At 36.9% G+C, this 16,209-nt stretch overlaps 1 protein-coding gene and 1 long non-coding RNA gene across 2 annotated transcripts in view; both read right to left on the reverse strand.

Moving 5' to 3' along the window:
- Window positions 1–548: 548 nt before the first annotated feature.
- On the reverse strand, window positions 549–6,359 carry LOC146395040 (uncharacterized). Its single transcript, XR_014834079.1, has 2 exons — window positions 4,332–6,359; window positions 549–3,644 (listed from the first exon to the last, which is right to left on the reverse strand). It is a non-coding gene; the product is annotated as an uncharacterized LOC146395040 (long non-coding RNA).
- A 4,597-nt stretch (window positions 6,360–10,956) lies between these two features.
- ZNRF2 (zinc and ring finger 2) overlaps window positions 10,957–16,209 on the reverse strand; it is a 102,718-nt gene continuing 97,465 nt past the window's right edge. Inside the window, exon 5 of the mRNA XM_003134814.6 lies at window positions 10,957–16,140. The gene's annotated coding sequence lies outside the window, so the exon portion shown is untranslated. The remainder of the gene's footprint in view (window positions 16,141–16,209) is intronic.

Genomic DNA, 16,209 nt, shown 5'->3' on the forward strand with positions numbered 1-16,209 from the left:
TTCCCATGTGGCTCAGTGGGTTAAAGAACCAAGGTTGTCTCTGCGAGGAGAAGGGTTTGATCCCTGGCCTTGCTCAGTGGACTAAGGGCATGGGTTGCCGATGCAGCTTGGATGCAGTGTTGCAGCTCTGATTTGACCCCTAGCCTGGGAACTTTCATACGTATCTCATCATCAAATATTTTTTGGGGGGGAGGGGCTATGCCCGCAGCATGCAGAAGTTCTGGGCTAGGGATCAAACCCATGCCACAGCAGCGACTCAAGCCACTGCAGTGACAACGCTGGATCCTTAACTCACTGGGCCGTGAGAGAACTCCCTTACCATCAGCTCTTATTCTGGCATTGGTATGGTATAGTATGCGACTTAAGAAGCTCAAGTAATTGTTTTGCCAAAAATAAAGCAAAACCAGCTAAGACTTATTTATTTCTCAAAAGCAAAACAAAAGTTCTATACTTTAAAAAAGTTTTGTCACAAAAGGTTGCATTATAATAAATGGATTAAATATTTAAATATATTTTAAAATGAGCTACAGATTAAAAAATACCAGAAGAAAAATGCAGTGAACATTTATGTAAACTTAAGATGGGTAAAATCCTTTTAAACATGACCACAAAGGTCAAAAACATTAAAGCAAAAATTGATAAATGTAATTTTTTTATAAAAAGGTAGATACACTGAACAGAGAAAAGCATAAGAAAAAACATTACCATAAATGAGATTCAAAGATAAATGATAAACTGAAAAACACACTCATAATATATATTAAAGACTAAGTCTTCACATTTAAAAATGTTTTAAGATAAACCATTAAGTAAAAAAAAACCCCAAAAAAGGCAAATAGCAAATAAACAATTCAAGAAGATATACAAATGGCCAGAACATTAACGAAAAGATGTTCAACTATAGTCATAATGAAAGAAATGTAATGAAAACTCATATTTTGCTTGTTAAAATAGGAAAGATAGAAAAACTGTGAGAAAACTCAGTTTTGCCTGAGTTTGGCGAAACCTGAACTCACATGTCCTTGGTGGGAATGTAAGTTGAAGACAAAGTTCCAACAATAACAGTATTAATGAAATTAGTTACTTCAATAGGAGTATAATGTTATCATCAAAATTATGAAGTAAATCTGTATTTAATGACAAAGATATTTATGATGTATTTGTTGAATGTGCAAGGTTAAAGACATGTATGGCACGATGCTATTTATATAAAATTGTTTGCACAGGTTGTTAAGTGAAAGTATATTCACCAAATATTAACAGCGGTTATCTATACAGTAAGGTTTGAGGTAGTCATTATTTTTTCTTTGAGTAAGTACTTACATATTGACTTTGGCAACTATCTCAAGGAAAGGATTTTTTTTTTAAAGGTGTCCTGACTTCACAGTTGGCTAACAAATCAACCACTAAAAATATGGTTTGAGTTCTCACCTTGCTTGACAGGGGAAAATAGAGTATAGCATTTATGACAATACTGTCAAGCCAAGATTGGCCAACTTCAACAGTGGAAGAATGCCCAGTCGAGGCTTTTCCTATCATTAATTACACCATCATTTATTATATACAAAAATGTAAAGTTATACTAATACTTACAAACTGGTAACACCTTATCCTTCGGTCAAGTGCCACGGAAAACTTTCTACCTTTCTAAGCCAAGAACACTTCCAGTTCTAAAACATATAGTTATCAGGACTGTGTAATACTGGCATAGGATAGACATAGATCAATGGAATTAAATTAAGAGTCGAGAAATTAATCCATACAGTTATAGTCAATTGATTTTCAAAAAGGAAGCAACACAGTTCAGTGGGGGAAAGAATAGTCTTTTCAACAAGTGGTGCTGGAAAAACTGGATATCCACACACGAAAGAATGAAGTGGGACCCTTATACCTTTTACTGTACACAAAAATTAACTCCGAAGGGCTAAGATTATAAAGTTCTTTGAAGAAAACATAGGTGTAAATCTTCCTAACTTTGGATTAGGCAGTGGTTTCTTTGCCTAATGACATCTAAGCACAAGCAGCCAAAAAAAAAAAAGGTACAATTGGACTTCATCAAAATTAAAATCTTTTGTGCTATGAAAGGCGCTATCAAAAAAGCAAAGACAACCCATAAAATAGGAGAAAAAATGTGCAAATCTTGCATCTGATAAAAGTCTAGGAATCCAGAACATATTAAAAAGAATGCTTAAAACTCAGTAATGAAAAAAACTCAATGATAAAAAGACAAATAACTTAAAGATGGGGAAACAATCTGGAGACATTTCTGCAAAGATATACAAACAGCCAAGAAGCACATGAAAAGATGCTGAACATAGTCATGGAAATGCAAATCAGAGCCGCAACGAGATACCACTTTAAAAAGCCGGTGGCACACCTACAGTAAAAAGATGAACAGTAACAGGTGTTGGGGAGGATGGGGAGAAACTGGAAACTTTATACACTGCTGATGGGAATATAAAATGGTACAGCCATTTTGGAAAAAGTTTGGCAGTTTATAGGAAGTTAATTACAGAGTTATCATATGTGTGACTCAGCAGTTCTACTACTAGGTATATACCCAAGGTAACTGAATATATGTTTACAAGAAGACTTGTGCACAGGAGTTCCCACTGTTGCTTGGGCTGCAACTCCACCTCAGATTTGATCCCTTGCCTGGGAACTCCATATGCCACGAGGTAGCAAAAAAAGAAAGAAAGAAAAAAAAAAAAGGACTTACACAAAATGCTCGCAGCAGCATTATTCAGATAGCGAAAAATGGAAACACCCCACCAAGTTCATCACAAAAAATACGATATATGGGAGTTTCTGTCATGGCTCAATGAAAACAAATCTGACTAGCATGAGGATGCAGTCAGATGCATGCATCCCTGTCCTTGATAAGTGGGTTAAGGATCCGGTGTTGCTGTGAGCTATGGCATAGATTGCAGACACAGCATTGCTGTGGCTATAGTGTAGGTCGGCGGCTGTAGCTCCAATTTGACCCCAAACCTGGGAACCTCCATATGCCATGGGTGTGGTCCTAAAAAGAAAAAAAAAAAAAAAAGAACTGAAGTACTGCTCTGTGTTACAGTAAGTTATGAACATTTTCCTAAGTGAAAGAAGCCAGATACAAAAGGACATGACAATTTAGGACTCTACAGCCAGCAAAATTTCTTTCAAAACTGAAGGCAATGATTTAAGACTTACTATGAACCTACAATAATCTAGACAGTATACATTAGCATAAATACAGACATATAGTTCAGTGGAACAAAACAGAGTCCACAAATAGCCACGCGTGCAAATTATTTGCTTTTCAACAAAAATGCCAAGTTAATTCAACAAAGAGAAGCATTTCAACAAATGACCTGGAATAAACTGGAGAGTCATATGGATAACATAAACCTCAACACTTAACTTCACAATACACAAAAATCATCTCAAATTCTATCACAGGAGTTCCCGTCGTGGCGCAGTGGTTAACGAATCCGACTAGGAACCATGAGGTTGCGGGTTCGGTCCCTGCCGTTGCTCAGTGGGTCAAGGTTCCGGCGTTGCCATGAGCTGTGGTGTAGGTCGCAGACACGGCTCGGATCCTGCGTTGCTGTGGCTCTGGCGTAGGCTGGCAGCTACAGCTCCGATTAGACCCCTAGCCTGGGAACCTCCATATGCCGCGGGAGCAGCCCAAGAAATGGCAAAAAGACAAAAAAAAAAAAAAAAAATTCTATCACAGCTCTAAAAGTAAGAGCTATAGAGAAAACGTGGCTTTGCATTAGGCAAGAATTTCTTAGGACACAAAAAGCAAGGGGAAAAAAATAAACTTAACTTCATCAAAACTGAAGTTTTGCTCTTTTAGACACTGTTAAGAAAATGAAAAGGCAAGCCATACATAGACTGAAAGTATTTGCAAATCATATATCTGATAAAAGATTGATGCAGAATACATAAAGAACTCTTGCAGCTCATAAGAAAATGATGCATGACCCAATTTAAAAATGAGCAGGTCCGTGTGACTTCAGGAATAACTGAGTAAGGAGTATGGCAAATTTTCTTCCCCAATATAGTAATAAAGTTTGACAAAAATGTCAAAACAACCATTTCAAAACTTTGGAAATTGACCAAAGTAACAAACTGAGATGTATTTACTTAAGAAAACCCATTGGCAGTTCCCACCATGGCTCAGTGGAAACGAACTTGACTAGTATCCATGGGAATGTGGGTTGGATCCCCAGCCCTGCTCAGTGGGTTAAGGATCTGGCATTGCCATGAGCTGTGATATAGGTCATGGATTCGGCTTGGATCTGCTGTGGCTGTGGCTACAGTTCTGATTTGACCCCCAGTCTGGGAACTTCCATATGCTGCATCTGCAGGAAAGAAAAGATGGAAGGCAGGGAGGAGAAGGAGAGACAGAAGGGAAGGAAGGAAGGAAGAAAAAGAAGAAAACCTATGGAATCGTGGTAAAATAGAAGCCCAGCATTTCAGCCTGGAGCAGCTCTATCTCCCGCCCCCAACCTCTCAAGTTCTGTGGCACCACAGTAGTACCAGAGTAGGGCAGGCTGTGGGTACCTACCTGCATCTGCCCTGTTGGAAGGGCTGCATTGATTCAGAGCAAAATGTAAAAAAAAAAAAAAAAAAACCCTCATGCTCAGGAATATTGTTGGAAATAGTATCATCTTGGTGGCAAACAGAGAAGGCCAACACTATAGCTGGCCTAAAGATGAGATACTGGTTGTGGCAGGCAACAAGTACACAGCCGCAATTTAACAGAGTGATACAGGGATGAGAGATGACAGTGAGTGAGCCTCCAAAATATCCTAGGACAGGACAGGATGTAAGGCTGCATATGTCAAACCCAGCAATTCTACTTCTAGGTACTTACCTAAGACAAATAAAAAAATGTACGTCCTCACAAAGACTTGAAGTCAGATGTTCCTACAGCATTATTCATAACAGCCAAAAAAGTAGACACAATCCAAATTTCTATCAATTGGTAAAAGAACGAATGTGGTATATACACACAATAGAATACTATTCAGCAAAAATAAGTAAAGAATTATTAGCACATGCTAAACACAGGTGAACCCCAGAAACACTGTTAGGTGAAAGGAGCTATATGCAAAAGACCCCATTTTGTGTAATTCCATTTATATGACACATCCAGAAAAGGGAAATTATGGAGACAGAATATAGGTTTGTGGTTGTCTCAGGACTGGAGGAGGGGGAAAGGGGAGTGACTGCTAATGGGTGGGAAGTTTCTTCATGGTGAAGAGTTACAAAATTAGATTAAGGGTTGCACAAATAAATAGACTAAAAGCCATGGAACCCAACAATTTAAACGGTTGGATTTTACCGGAGGTAAATTATACTTCGACCTAACTGTTCAAAGTAATGGGATAAGATTTAAACAGACCTTTCACCAAAGAAAATAGGAGTGGCAAGTGAGCACATAAAAAGAAGCTTAGGCATTATTAGTGGTTAGGTATATTCAAACTGAACCACAAGATACCACAACACACCCATTAGAATGGCCAAAATTAAAAAGAAAACATCAAATGTTGACAACGATGTGGCAAAGCCCCTGTGCATCGCTGGTGGAAATGTGCAATGGCAGAGCCAACTTTGGAAAACAGTTTGGCAGGATCTTGTAGAGTTAAACAGACACTTACCATACAAGTCCTTAATTCCACTCCTATGTATTTATTAAAGAAAAATTAAATCACACACGTTCACATAAAGATTTATATGTAAATGTTTATAGCCACTTTATTCACAATAGCCCCAAACCAGAAACAGCTCAGGTGTCCACCACGAGGAGAATGGGTAACAAACTACAGTATATTCACATACAGCAGGATACTGCTTAGCAAGAAAGACAACTGGTTCAAGCCACAACACTGATGCCTCTGACAGATACGCTGAGCCAAACAAGCTTGACACAAAGTACATACCGGACATTTCTGTCTAATCTACAGCGGCACAAAGCAGATCAATGGCTGTCCAGGCCTGAGGGCGGATGGGTGGAAACTGACTGCAAAGGGGCTTGAGGTAACTTTTAAGAAGTGACGGAAGTGCCCGCATCTTGGTCGTGGTGACAGTTTCAAAGGTGTGTGTATCCAAACTCATTAGATTGTATACTTATCAGTTGCTTTTAATGAGCTGAGAAGAAAACTTGGAAACACAAGAGCATTCTCATCAAGGAACTAGGCTTCTAAAAATGGAAATGTCAACAAATCCGTCTGGCTGTCTGTACTGCCATCTAGTGTGTGCAGCACTTTCACCGGCTCTCACCTTTGTTTTAGCAGCACCGACACATACCCAGGGTCTGGCACAAGGCACAAAACTGTTACCAGATGCACAGTCGAGTAAAGTATTTCCCAGTGACTTTAATAACCTAATGCCGTGAAAGATCTGACACAAATGTTTATTCAAGAACCAGATCAGAAGGTGGTCAAGAGGCACAAACTCCCAGTTACAAGGTAAGTTATTATGGATGTAGTGTACAACATGGTTGATATAATTAACACTGATGTATGGTAAAGGGAAGTTAAGAGAGTAAATCCTAAGAGTTTTCATCACAAGGGCCGTAGGTATTTTTTTATTTACTCTTACTTTGCATCTGTATGAGATAATGGATGCTCACTGAACTTGTGGTACTCATGTGTGTATGGAAGTCAAATCCCTATGCTATGCACCTTAAACTTACACAGTGCTGTTTGTTGATTATATCTCAATAAAAACAGAAGGGAAAAGAAAAACTTAGGTTTAAGAGACCCACGTTATTTGTATGTTCGCTACACCACAGCTGATGACCAACTTCTGCTAAGAACTCTGAACCATAAGCTCCCTAAGGGCAGGAACTATCTTTTCTCCCCATCAGTGTATGCAGGGTCGCATACACTCTCTTACATCTGTCAAATGTTTGATAAGTACATTCAAATGAACGAACCACTTCAGTCTACTCTGCATTCTAGTTCGAGTAACTCCCACACACTCTTCTTCATGGTTTGAAGACTTCTCAAGATTACCAACATGAAGAATGAAAACGCTATGAGACTATCGTTACCCACATACAGTTACCAAAGTGGCTTTCTTGTGATCGACGTGCGTAAAATAAAACACTATTTTTGAATTATTAACTGCTACATTTTTCGTTCCTTGCATTCCTTGTTGATTACAGCCACCTACTCAGTGACTCACTGGCAGCTGCTCCTTCAGTAGGGAGAGACAATGAGGATGAAACAGACACCCCAGTTTTTGAAAGCTGAAGGAAGAGACAAGAGCCTGAAAGCCAAAGGACTTCTGATTTGTCAGAGCCACGTTCTGGAGGCAGAGAGGGCTTCTAGGACTCTATAAACTTTGCTGTGCAAATCAAGGATGAGACCCTGGCTGAATAAGGTAATTTATTATATGAACCAGAGTTGGGAAGAACGCAGAAGGATATAAGAGTGGTTTTCTCATTCAAAAGGAGCCAAGAGTCCAATCAAGCAGGAAAGAGAACTGGAGGGGATGAAGCTAGAGCTTAGCTGCAGAGCTGAGACAAACTTGACACTCTCTTCCTCAAGGGCTTACACCCTGATTTGGGGATGTGAGGAAACCTAGATAAAGGCTATATACTGGTTATACAATAGGATTACAACAGAACAATCAGCTCAGATTCAGTAACAGAATAGGACCGACTCTGCCCATGTGTAGCAGCGAAATTAACTTTGAGAGACTCAGGTCTCTACAAAGTTGAAATTACAAGACTTTGGAAAATGATCACGTTAAGGATAGAGTGGAAAGTCAACCTCAGTCATCTCGGTCTGCACGTCCAGTACATAGTCACTGGTCACACACGGCTCCTGAGCACCTAAAACATGGCTAGGTCTGGATACAGATGTGCTATACATACAAAATACACACCAGAGACAGAAAAACAAACAAAAATGTGAAATAGCTCACTGACAGTTTTTACACTCATCACATACTAAAATGACAATAGTTTGGATACTGAAATACCCTAGAAAGGCCTGTAGCCTTGGCAATGCTTGAGCTCCAACAAGGGTTGAACCATGTATCATTGATTTCCTTGATGGATATATCCTCTGAATTTGGACATGAATACCCTTAAATTTTGAAATGTAGTAAGATTTCAGTTTGGGGATGAGTTATTCTGAAAAGTTCATTACATAGTTACTCGATAGTTTTCTAAAATACAAATTTACATCGCTAATACTACATAGTTTGCTTTCTGTTATCCAGCTAATAAATAGGCCAATTCAAAAGCACTTAAATCTCAAACTCGTTTTGTTGGGAAGTGCTTTTTAAAACCTTATAAAATAATAAACATTGCATCCATAAGTTCATGGGAGAGAACCATGGAAATCAGGTTCTATAAGGTAGAATTTAACACGAAGGTACTTAACTGCACAAAAACTGTTTACTGTATTTTATGTGGGAAACCAAATTTTAAATCATGTAGTAATATTTAGTATATATAAGCACTTTTGACATTTTAGGACAATTCCCTTCCAGGCATTAAGTTCCTATTATTCTCACAGGCCCTGCTTTGTAGAAATTCCTAGGCTAGGAAGTTCCACGTGACCAAGAGGAGCAGCTCTGAAGCAATTTGGAGAAACTGAGGAAGCCTAAACTGACTAGATTATACTAGATTAGTGAATCTGTAGGTGGAAAACGGACTCCTTGACCTAATAATTTAATACAAGGATATTCCCAAGTTTCTGCTGCTTCTCCAGGAACTAAATATGTTTCCCAGGCCTCATTTTCTGTCCTTTGCTCAACAAAGATCGTGATACAGCCAGCAGCAACCCAGTTTCAGGAACTAATACACCTCTTCTGGTCCCCTCCTGTATGGCCCAATCCACCCATCCCAACTGCAGCATCCACCAGGAAAGCAGGGTTCATCTTTATTGTCCGTTTCTAAAAAGACTGCTTCCAAGAGTAGCTTACTTTTGCTGTGAACGTCTGAGAAGACTAGCATGACGGAAAGGGTATGGGACAAACGAGCCAAAGGGAAAACCTCGAGAATGCTTCAGAGAGTATCCTGACAACTCCCTAAGTGAGTCTGGGAAAGCACGGCCTTACTCCAACAGGCAACCAAGGTTAAGTAGGAGACTGGGGGAGGGGGGTGGGGGGAGGAGTCCAACTCAGTCAACCCAGATGTCTTAAACCAGTTCAGTGCAGCTCACTTACCACGCATTCTAAGTGGTGGCCACATTTTTGTCTGGATACCTCCCAATTCCTAACAGCACCCCCACCCCCTGCAGCTTTCTCACAAGTTGCCAACCATTCCCGTCTTGCTTCTCTCTCAAGGCTCTGCCTCCCATTTAAGATCCTTCATGTTGGAGTTCCCATTGTGGCACAGCAGGTTAAGGATCGGCTGTTGCCACTTCTCTGGCATAGGTCACAGCTGTGGCTCAGATTTGACCTCTGGCCCAGGAACTTCAATACACCATGGTTGTACCCCCAAAATCCTTCATGTCAGAATTAACAGTGTTATTTACCTTTGGTTCTCCAGCAGATACTTCTGGCATAATCAGCTTTCCCCAGGGAGTGATATTCTGCCCTTAAGGTTCAACCTTTCAAAGAGGTGGAAAAAGTACAACTGGGAGTCGTCTGGGTCTTTCTTACCTGTCATCCTTTACATCTAAGGGACTACAAGATGAGTTAATTCTACTCTACATTTTTAAGTTCTTCCATCTTTGCTTTCCCTAATGTTACTGCCTCAGTTTTGCCTCTCATCATCTTGCCTGAATTACTATAAATTTTCTAACAGCTCTCTCTGCAACTCTATCTAACTGTCTTCTTCCTGCTTAAAAGCCTTCGATCTAATCACCTGCTTAACTCTCTGGACACAGCAACTCTCCAAGCACGTCACGCCTGGGGAATACCCATCCCAAGCCCTTATTCCACACACGTCCCTTTATCCATGTCCCCTAGAGCTATGACCTTTTTGTTCTTAAAGACGGCGTTTAGACATTCTCTTGCCTCGTCTGAGTTTACTGACCCTCTCACTACCTCCACCACACCTTCTGTGTGTGTGGCTATCACAGCATTTGCTATTCCTTATTATATGCTTCTTTACTTATTTGCTTCACCCACTAAAGATTAAATTCCTAAAGGTAAGCTATCCTTGATTTCTATATTCTTGGCTTCCTGACAATCCGCAGAACCAAGCAGCACTGAATATAAAATTTCTGAAATAATAAATCTCTAGATTTTTGCGAGAGAGAAGATCAGGATCCACAGTATCCTCTATAATTCTCAGGCTTCTTAAATATACCAGTTAAGGCCTATGAGTTATTCCTATACCTCATGACTGAAGAAAATAATAAAAATTACTTATTCATTCATAAATGGGCACAAATACACTTTATCGTCTATAAAAACTACTAACATTATTATTAAGTGCTTAGTCTGTGTCTGGTGCATATACGTACCTTCCCATTTAATCCTCACGGCAACGCTGAGGTAGGCAGTAGTACCACCTCTCTTTACAGGCAAAAGCGAGGCACAGAGAAGTGAAGTATCTCACCCGGTGTCACAGAGATGGCAAAACTAGGCAATCTGGCTCCAGAACCCAGGTTCATAACCACAATAGTACAAAATTCACTACCACTTTCATCAGGAAAATTGTGCTTCAAAAGAGCAATTACTCTCCTTTTAAAAACAGCATCTTATTAAAATACAGTCTAAATTTAAAACGTTATGACTGTGCACTGAAAGACCAACCCACTCCCCAATTCAATAACTATTCAATCAGATTTCAATTACAAATTTACCAAATAGGTTTTACATTATAAATTTCCAAGTGCATCTTTTCTTATGGTTGTGGTAATAACGACAGACTTCTCTGCCCATTACCATTACAAAGAGTCCCTTCTTAAACTACTACAGAACTTTAACTCATATTTTTAGATTCAATTTTGTGGTAATGGGTAAAGAAACTGTGACATCAATTAATTCATGGTAACCTTTCAACTTTAGACAATTGTTTTATTGTAATGTACAATCAACACAAACATTTAAACATAAATTTCCTTAAAAGCATTCTTTTCTTATTTTCTACCTCTAAATAATGGGATAATTTGGCAAGATCATTTGGAAGTTTTATTTATTAAAATAATAATGAATTGTTCCATTTTGGTTTAGAACATACTAATACAACTTGTTTCTGATACATTTTCTCTATTTCTTGTGATTGATGCTTTTGACACTTAACAGGAAAATGCTTTCTAACAGAGGAAATTAAGTATTAATGGAAGAGTTGAAGAAACCATGGATAGAGCAATAGAGGTAAATATCTCTTTTTACCATGATTTTCAAATAAGGGAACTCATATAGTCATTGCAAAGCAATAAAATGTAATGGATTGCTGTAATAATAAAGATCAATAATATCATCATCAAGTTCCAAAATCCCTTTTGTGTATCTCTATAGGGTCTGCTAACTGTATTACATGCACACAGATGCTCAAAATGCTTTTGACTTATAATGACACCTTTTCAAGATGCTGGCACCAGGTTCACTGGTAACAGGGTACTGACAGAACTCTAAGTTTATAAATATAAATTATCAATACTTACGATCTCAGCATACCAAATGAAAATGGAAGTCATGAGAATTTAGTAATAGAAGAAGTCAGTCATTTATGATTCTAAGACCTGGGAACCTGACAGGTGCCTCACAGAGTTAAGAAGAATGATGGTGGTCAAAACTATAACATCACTTTTTAAAATTTCATTTATTACTGGAATGTGAGTTAATGCCATGCTGCTTTTTGCCTCTCTATAAATAAGGAACCAACAATCAATCTATCCTATTATTAGCCATTGGTCTAAAATTTATGATAGCTTAAGTATCTGAAAATATGCCAACTCTCCTAAGTAGAGTGATGTTGCATTTTCAACTAAAACTAAACATTGTCATATCCGGTTTTCTTTGATGCCTTGTACTTTCCATGGAGAATCAGGTAACTTGGAAGACGAGGTATTTCCCATTCAGTACAGGAATTCTGTGATTTGAAAAGAAATTCGGTTTCCCATCTTAAGCATAGCACTCACTGCACATGGTACTCAAAGTATTGTCTGTATAAGTTGCTACCAAAAAAGTTTTACCAGCTATTCCTGAATAAGGATCACTACTAGGAGTATACCAAGTAGCAATTTCCTATAAAGTAAACCAAGTAACAATTTACTTTCAGAATGAAAAGATCTGGGTTGAGAAGAAAAGTGGTCAGTAACACAGATAATGTAACTACAATGCTTTACCATACAGCAAAGAAAAAATCAGAAGTTACATACTTCGGAAATAAAGGCGAATGGGCCAAAGACAAAATATTGGCATGCTAAAATGTTTTAACTTGGAAAATATCTGTACAAGAACAAGGAACATTTTGCATTTAACCACCCATTGTCAGTATGTATGGAGTTCACCTCAGGATAAATCAAAATTCAAGAAAATGGCTCTAATGAACTAGGAAACTTCCTGCAACTAACAAACTGTACTCATATTTAATAGCAATATTTACCTCTATGTCGTTTTACAAAATTCCTAATAATCTGATTTATGTGGAAATTTCCTCTTTGAAAGTATAAGATTACTGGATATTATTAACAATGCATAATGTAGATGTCAATCTGATAAGTTCAATTATTCCTGAATTTTAAAAAAGAAGTTCATGCTTTGTTCAAATGTAGCTTATTGTTAGGAAATTTTCCTTCTTCAACTCTCCAAGTTAGTAAATAAAATTAGATACTATTTACATTAAATTTACAGGCTTTTTTCATTTAAAGGAATATCCCCGGGTCTTGCTACATATTAAACAATTGCTCTTAAACTTCACCATACCCAAATTTAGAAGGCAAAACCAGCTTTGAAAAAAATCTGGTATTTTCATTAACTAATTTAAACTGAAATCTTTTCAAAATACAGACTGCAAATGTGCTCCTCAGGCATTTGAGGGCTACACTGTTTAGTAGGAGAAAACTGAAATAACTGTAAATAACATTTAAATGAAATAGAAGACTTGCACTAAGAAACCAAAATCTAAACAGTATACAGCAGATAACAGCCAACCTGACTTTTTTTAGTTGTTCTGGCTACCACAAAAAAAAAAAAAAAAAAAATCAGTCATAGAAAACGCTATTTATATTTCAATCAAAACACCACTTTTAAAACACAATCTATATCTGATTTATAACCAGACCTGGAAAACACAGATTAAGACTATTCTTAGTCTATTTCTCTGGGAAGGAGCCAGAAGAAGACAGAATGATTGGACTCTTATACGTTCTTACACTCTCTTATACATTCTGGGGGGGGGGGGAAGCCAGATTAACATAAAATGAGTCAAAATTGGCAATAAAAAATCCATTATGAAGAAAAGGGTGGCCCTCAAGGAAATCTATATACCCAACTGCGATCTTATTTGAAAACAAGTATTTACAAAGATTCTAGAAAACTATTACCTAGGCTTTCAATCTTTATTTTGTCTCCATAATATTCAGTTGTCAGTAGTTTCAGCTATGCATTTAAATATCTCGGGTAACCTGATGTCCTATGTTACACTGTTCAATGTCTGTATATAAATTTACAAACATTACAAGTGATACTATGTGTAATATTACTTATGATATTTTTTCAGAATAGTAATTTTAAGTAAAAACTGGAGTATCTAGGCTTTACGAATCTTTTCACTTCAATTCCTAAATTCTTCTTTTTAGGAAGTAATTGATGGAGACTCAATTTTAAAGTAGAAAAAAAGAATAAAGCCAACTTCTGTAAATTTTAACCAAAAAAAAAAAAAAAAGGATTTTTATAAGCAGATTTAAGTAAATACTGTTCTAGACAAATAATCAAGTAGCACTTGACACGGACAAACACTGAACTTCCTTTTAAACCACAGGAGCTTCTATTGCAGAAACCGCAGCACAGAACCTCATGCAAAGAGAGGCTAAGTGAACGAGACTCTGAGAGTATGATACAGGTTAAAGAAGGAAAACTAACTCAGGCCAATCAACTTTAGAAGATAATGAGTAAGTTATATCAGAAAATCAACTTCTGAGAGAATATCAAAAGTTTACTACCACAACTATAGCAAATCTTTTCCTTTAAGAACGGAAGCCAACACAATAATTCTTAGAATTAGAAAAGGAGAAACAAAATGAATTATTCACATTCCAAGAGGTTTCTTCCGTGTGCGTGTGTGAATGTGCGTGTAATGTGTGAGCAAAGCTTAGAAAATTGAAAACATGAACTAAGATACATTCATATTAAGATCTCATGACAACAGAAAAAATTAAGAAAAGAATATTTTCCTTGAGGAAAGAATATTTTCTGTAACTGGTTAAGAAAGCACCTATGAAACTATGCTGTTGGCTGTCACAATGAAGGTTTTGGATTCTTCTATCAATTGCAGCATAACAAAAGGCATTTCACAGCATTAACTTTAGGAAAAATGTTACCTGGTCTAGAATCACACAGAAAGCCATTAAAAACTCTTCTAATTGTTTAAAATACACAAATTTCTACGGGTAGCAGCGGTTGCTCCTCTACCTCCCCTTTAAAAAAATGAATCAGAAGCAATAAAGTAGGGAAAAAATTTGAGAAGGATTAAGAATAGCAGCAGTAAACAGAAAAGCAATACTTAAAGATATTAAAGAAAGCTTAAGATAAGGAAACAGTGCTGTGCAACTTTCAATTATACTTAGTAAAGTGCACTGCTTTAATTGTTCACTGATAACATTTTCCCTATGTTGGAAACACAAAATCTATTTATTGGTGTCTTCGATATTAAAACAAAACAAAACAAAAAAAAACCCTCACTATTACAGCCCTGAGAGCTCTCTTCCAGTATTTTTTAACCATTCAGATATATTTTGTGGGAATATTTATTCGCATAGTTTTGCTTAATACATTTCTTTCTACACAGACTGAATTTAAAAGTCTCCAACATTTTCAATTACAGTAATAACATTAATAAATTATAAATTAACAAAATCTTCATGTTTGCTTTAAAAAAATCATTTATCAAATGCTAACATCCAGATTATCTGGAAAATTAAAGATGCAAATTGCTATAAATCTGGCATCCCAATTAAATTCTGATTTTTAAAAGTATATAAAAATGTCCCTCAAATTATTTCAAGTTCCACTCAAGAAATTTTATTTTACCCTTTTCATAAGTTATTAAGTTTACAACCTGCTAAACATTTTACCCAAATGTGGGAAAATTGCTTAGAGATGCAAAGCACAATAAAATAATTACATTAAAAGAACAAACAAACATACCCGTTAAAACAAAGTTACTATAGCTGGCAGCACTTAAAACTGGTGAATTTTTTTTTTTTAAGTTGCATAGCTGCAAGATGATTCATTGCTGATTAACTGTTGAACAGTTTTATTTAAAAGAAAATAATATATTTAATAAATTGCAATTCAGTAGATAATCCTAGATTTAATCAATTAAAATATAAGTAGGTAACGTGATTTTCACTCTTTGGACTGCATTCTGATAATGTTAAACCTTTAATTTAAAATATTAACATACTTTAGCTTTCCTATGTAGAAGTCTATTTTCCACTCTTGGAAAAAAACAAAAATTGAAGAACTTGAGATCATTGTCTACATTCAGAGAATGTTTTACTGCTTGATTACATTTCTTGGTGTCACATTTAAAACTTTAGTTTTTAAGAAGTAAACTATGTGGTGTTCAATTTCAGAACAGATGAATGCAGGAACATCATGTTGGGGAAAATAAAGGGACCCCAAAGTGAAAACCAAAACAAATCAAACACAGCTAGTTGCGCAGTTCGAGAGAACTTAATAAAAAGTAAATCAACTTTTAAATCAGTTAACTTTGGCGTCTGAATACAAAATGTTCATCAGTATTACCTATGTGGATGACTATTAAGGGATATGCAGCATTTTCAAAATCCCTGTGTGTCCTTTATATGCATGTTTGGTACACTGAGTTCTGTGGCAACTGTCCTCTCGAGTGGGATTTTTTTTTTCCTGTATGATTGTCCATCTCTGCATATTGAGTCTCACAGAACTTAGATTTCTGGCTGAGTGTGCCTGCATTTTTGTTTTTGCTTTTCCAGAGACAGATCTTCATATCCTCTCAGTTTTTCAAGCATCTTGAAAAGACAAGGAAACCTGTGCAAAAGTGGATACATTTAATTTAAATAGTGATCCGTAATAGCAACACAAATCAAAATACAACAT

Source organism: Sus scrofa, chromosome 18 (genome assembly GCF_054392235.1).
Source record: "Sus scrofa isolate SSC_HxYL_T2T_F1_AM1 chromosome 18, Sscrofa_HxYL_maternal_Yorkshire_Landrace_v2.0, whole genome shotgun sequence".
Taxonomy (NCBI): domain Eukaryota; kingdom Metazoa; phylum Chordata; class Mammalia; order Artiodactyla; family Suidae; genus Sus; species Sus scrofa.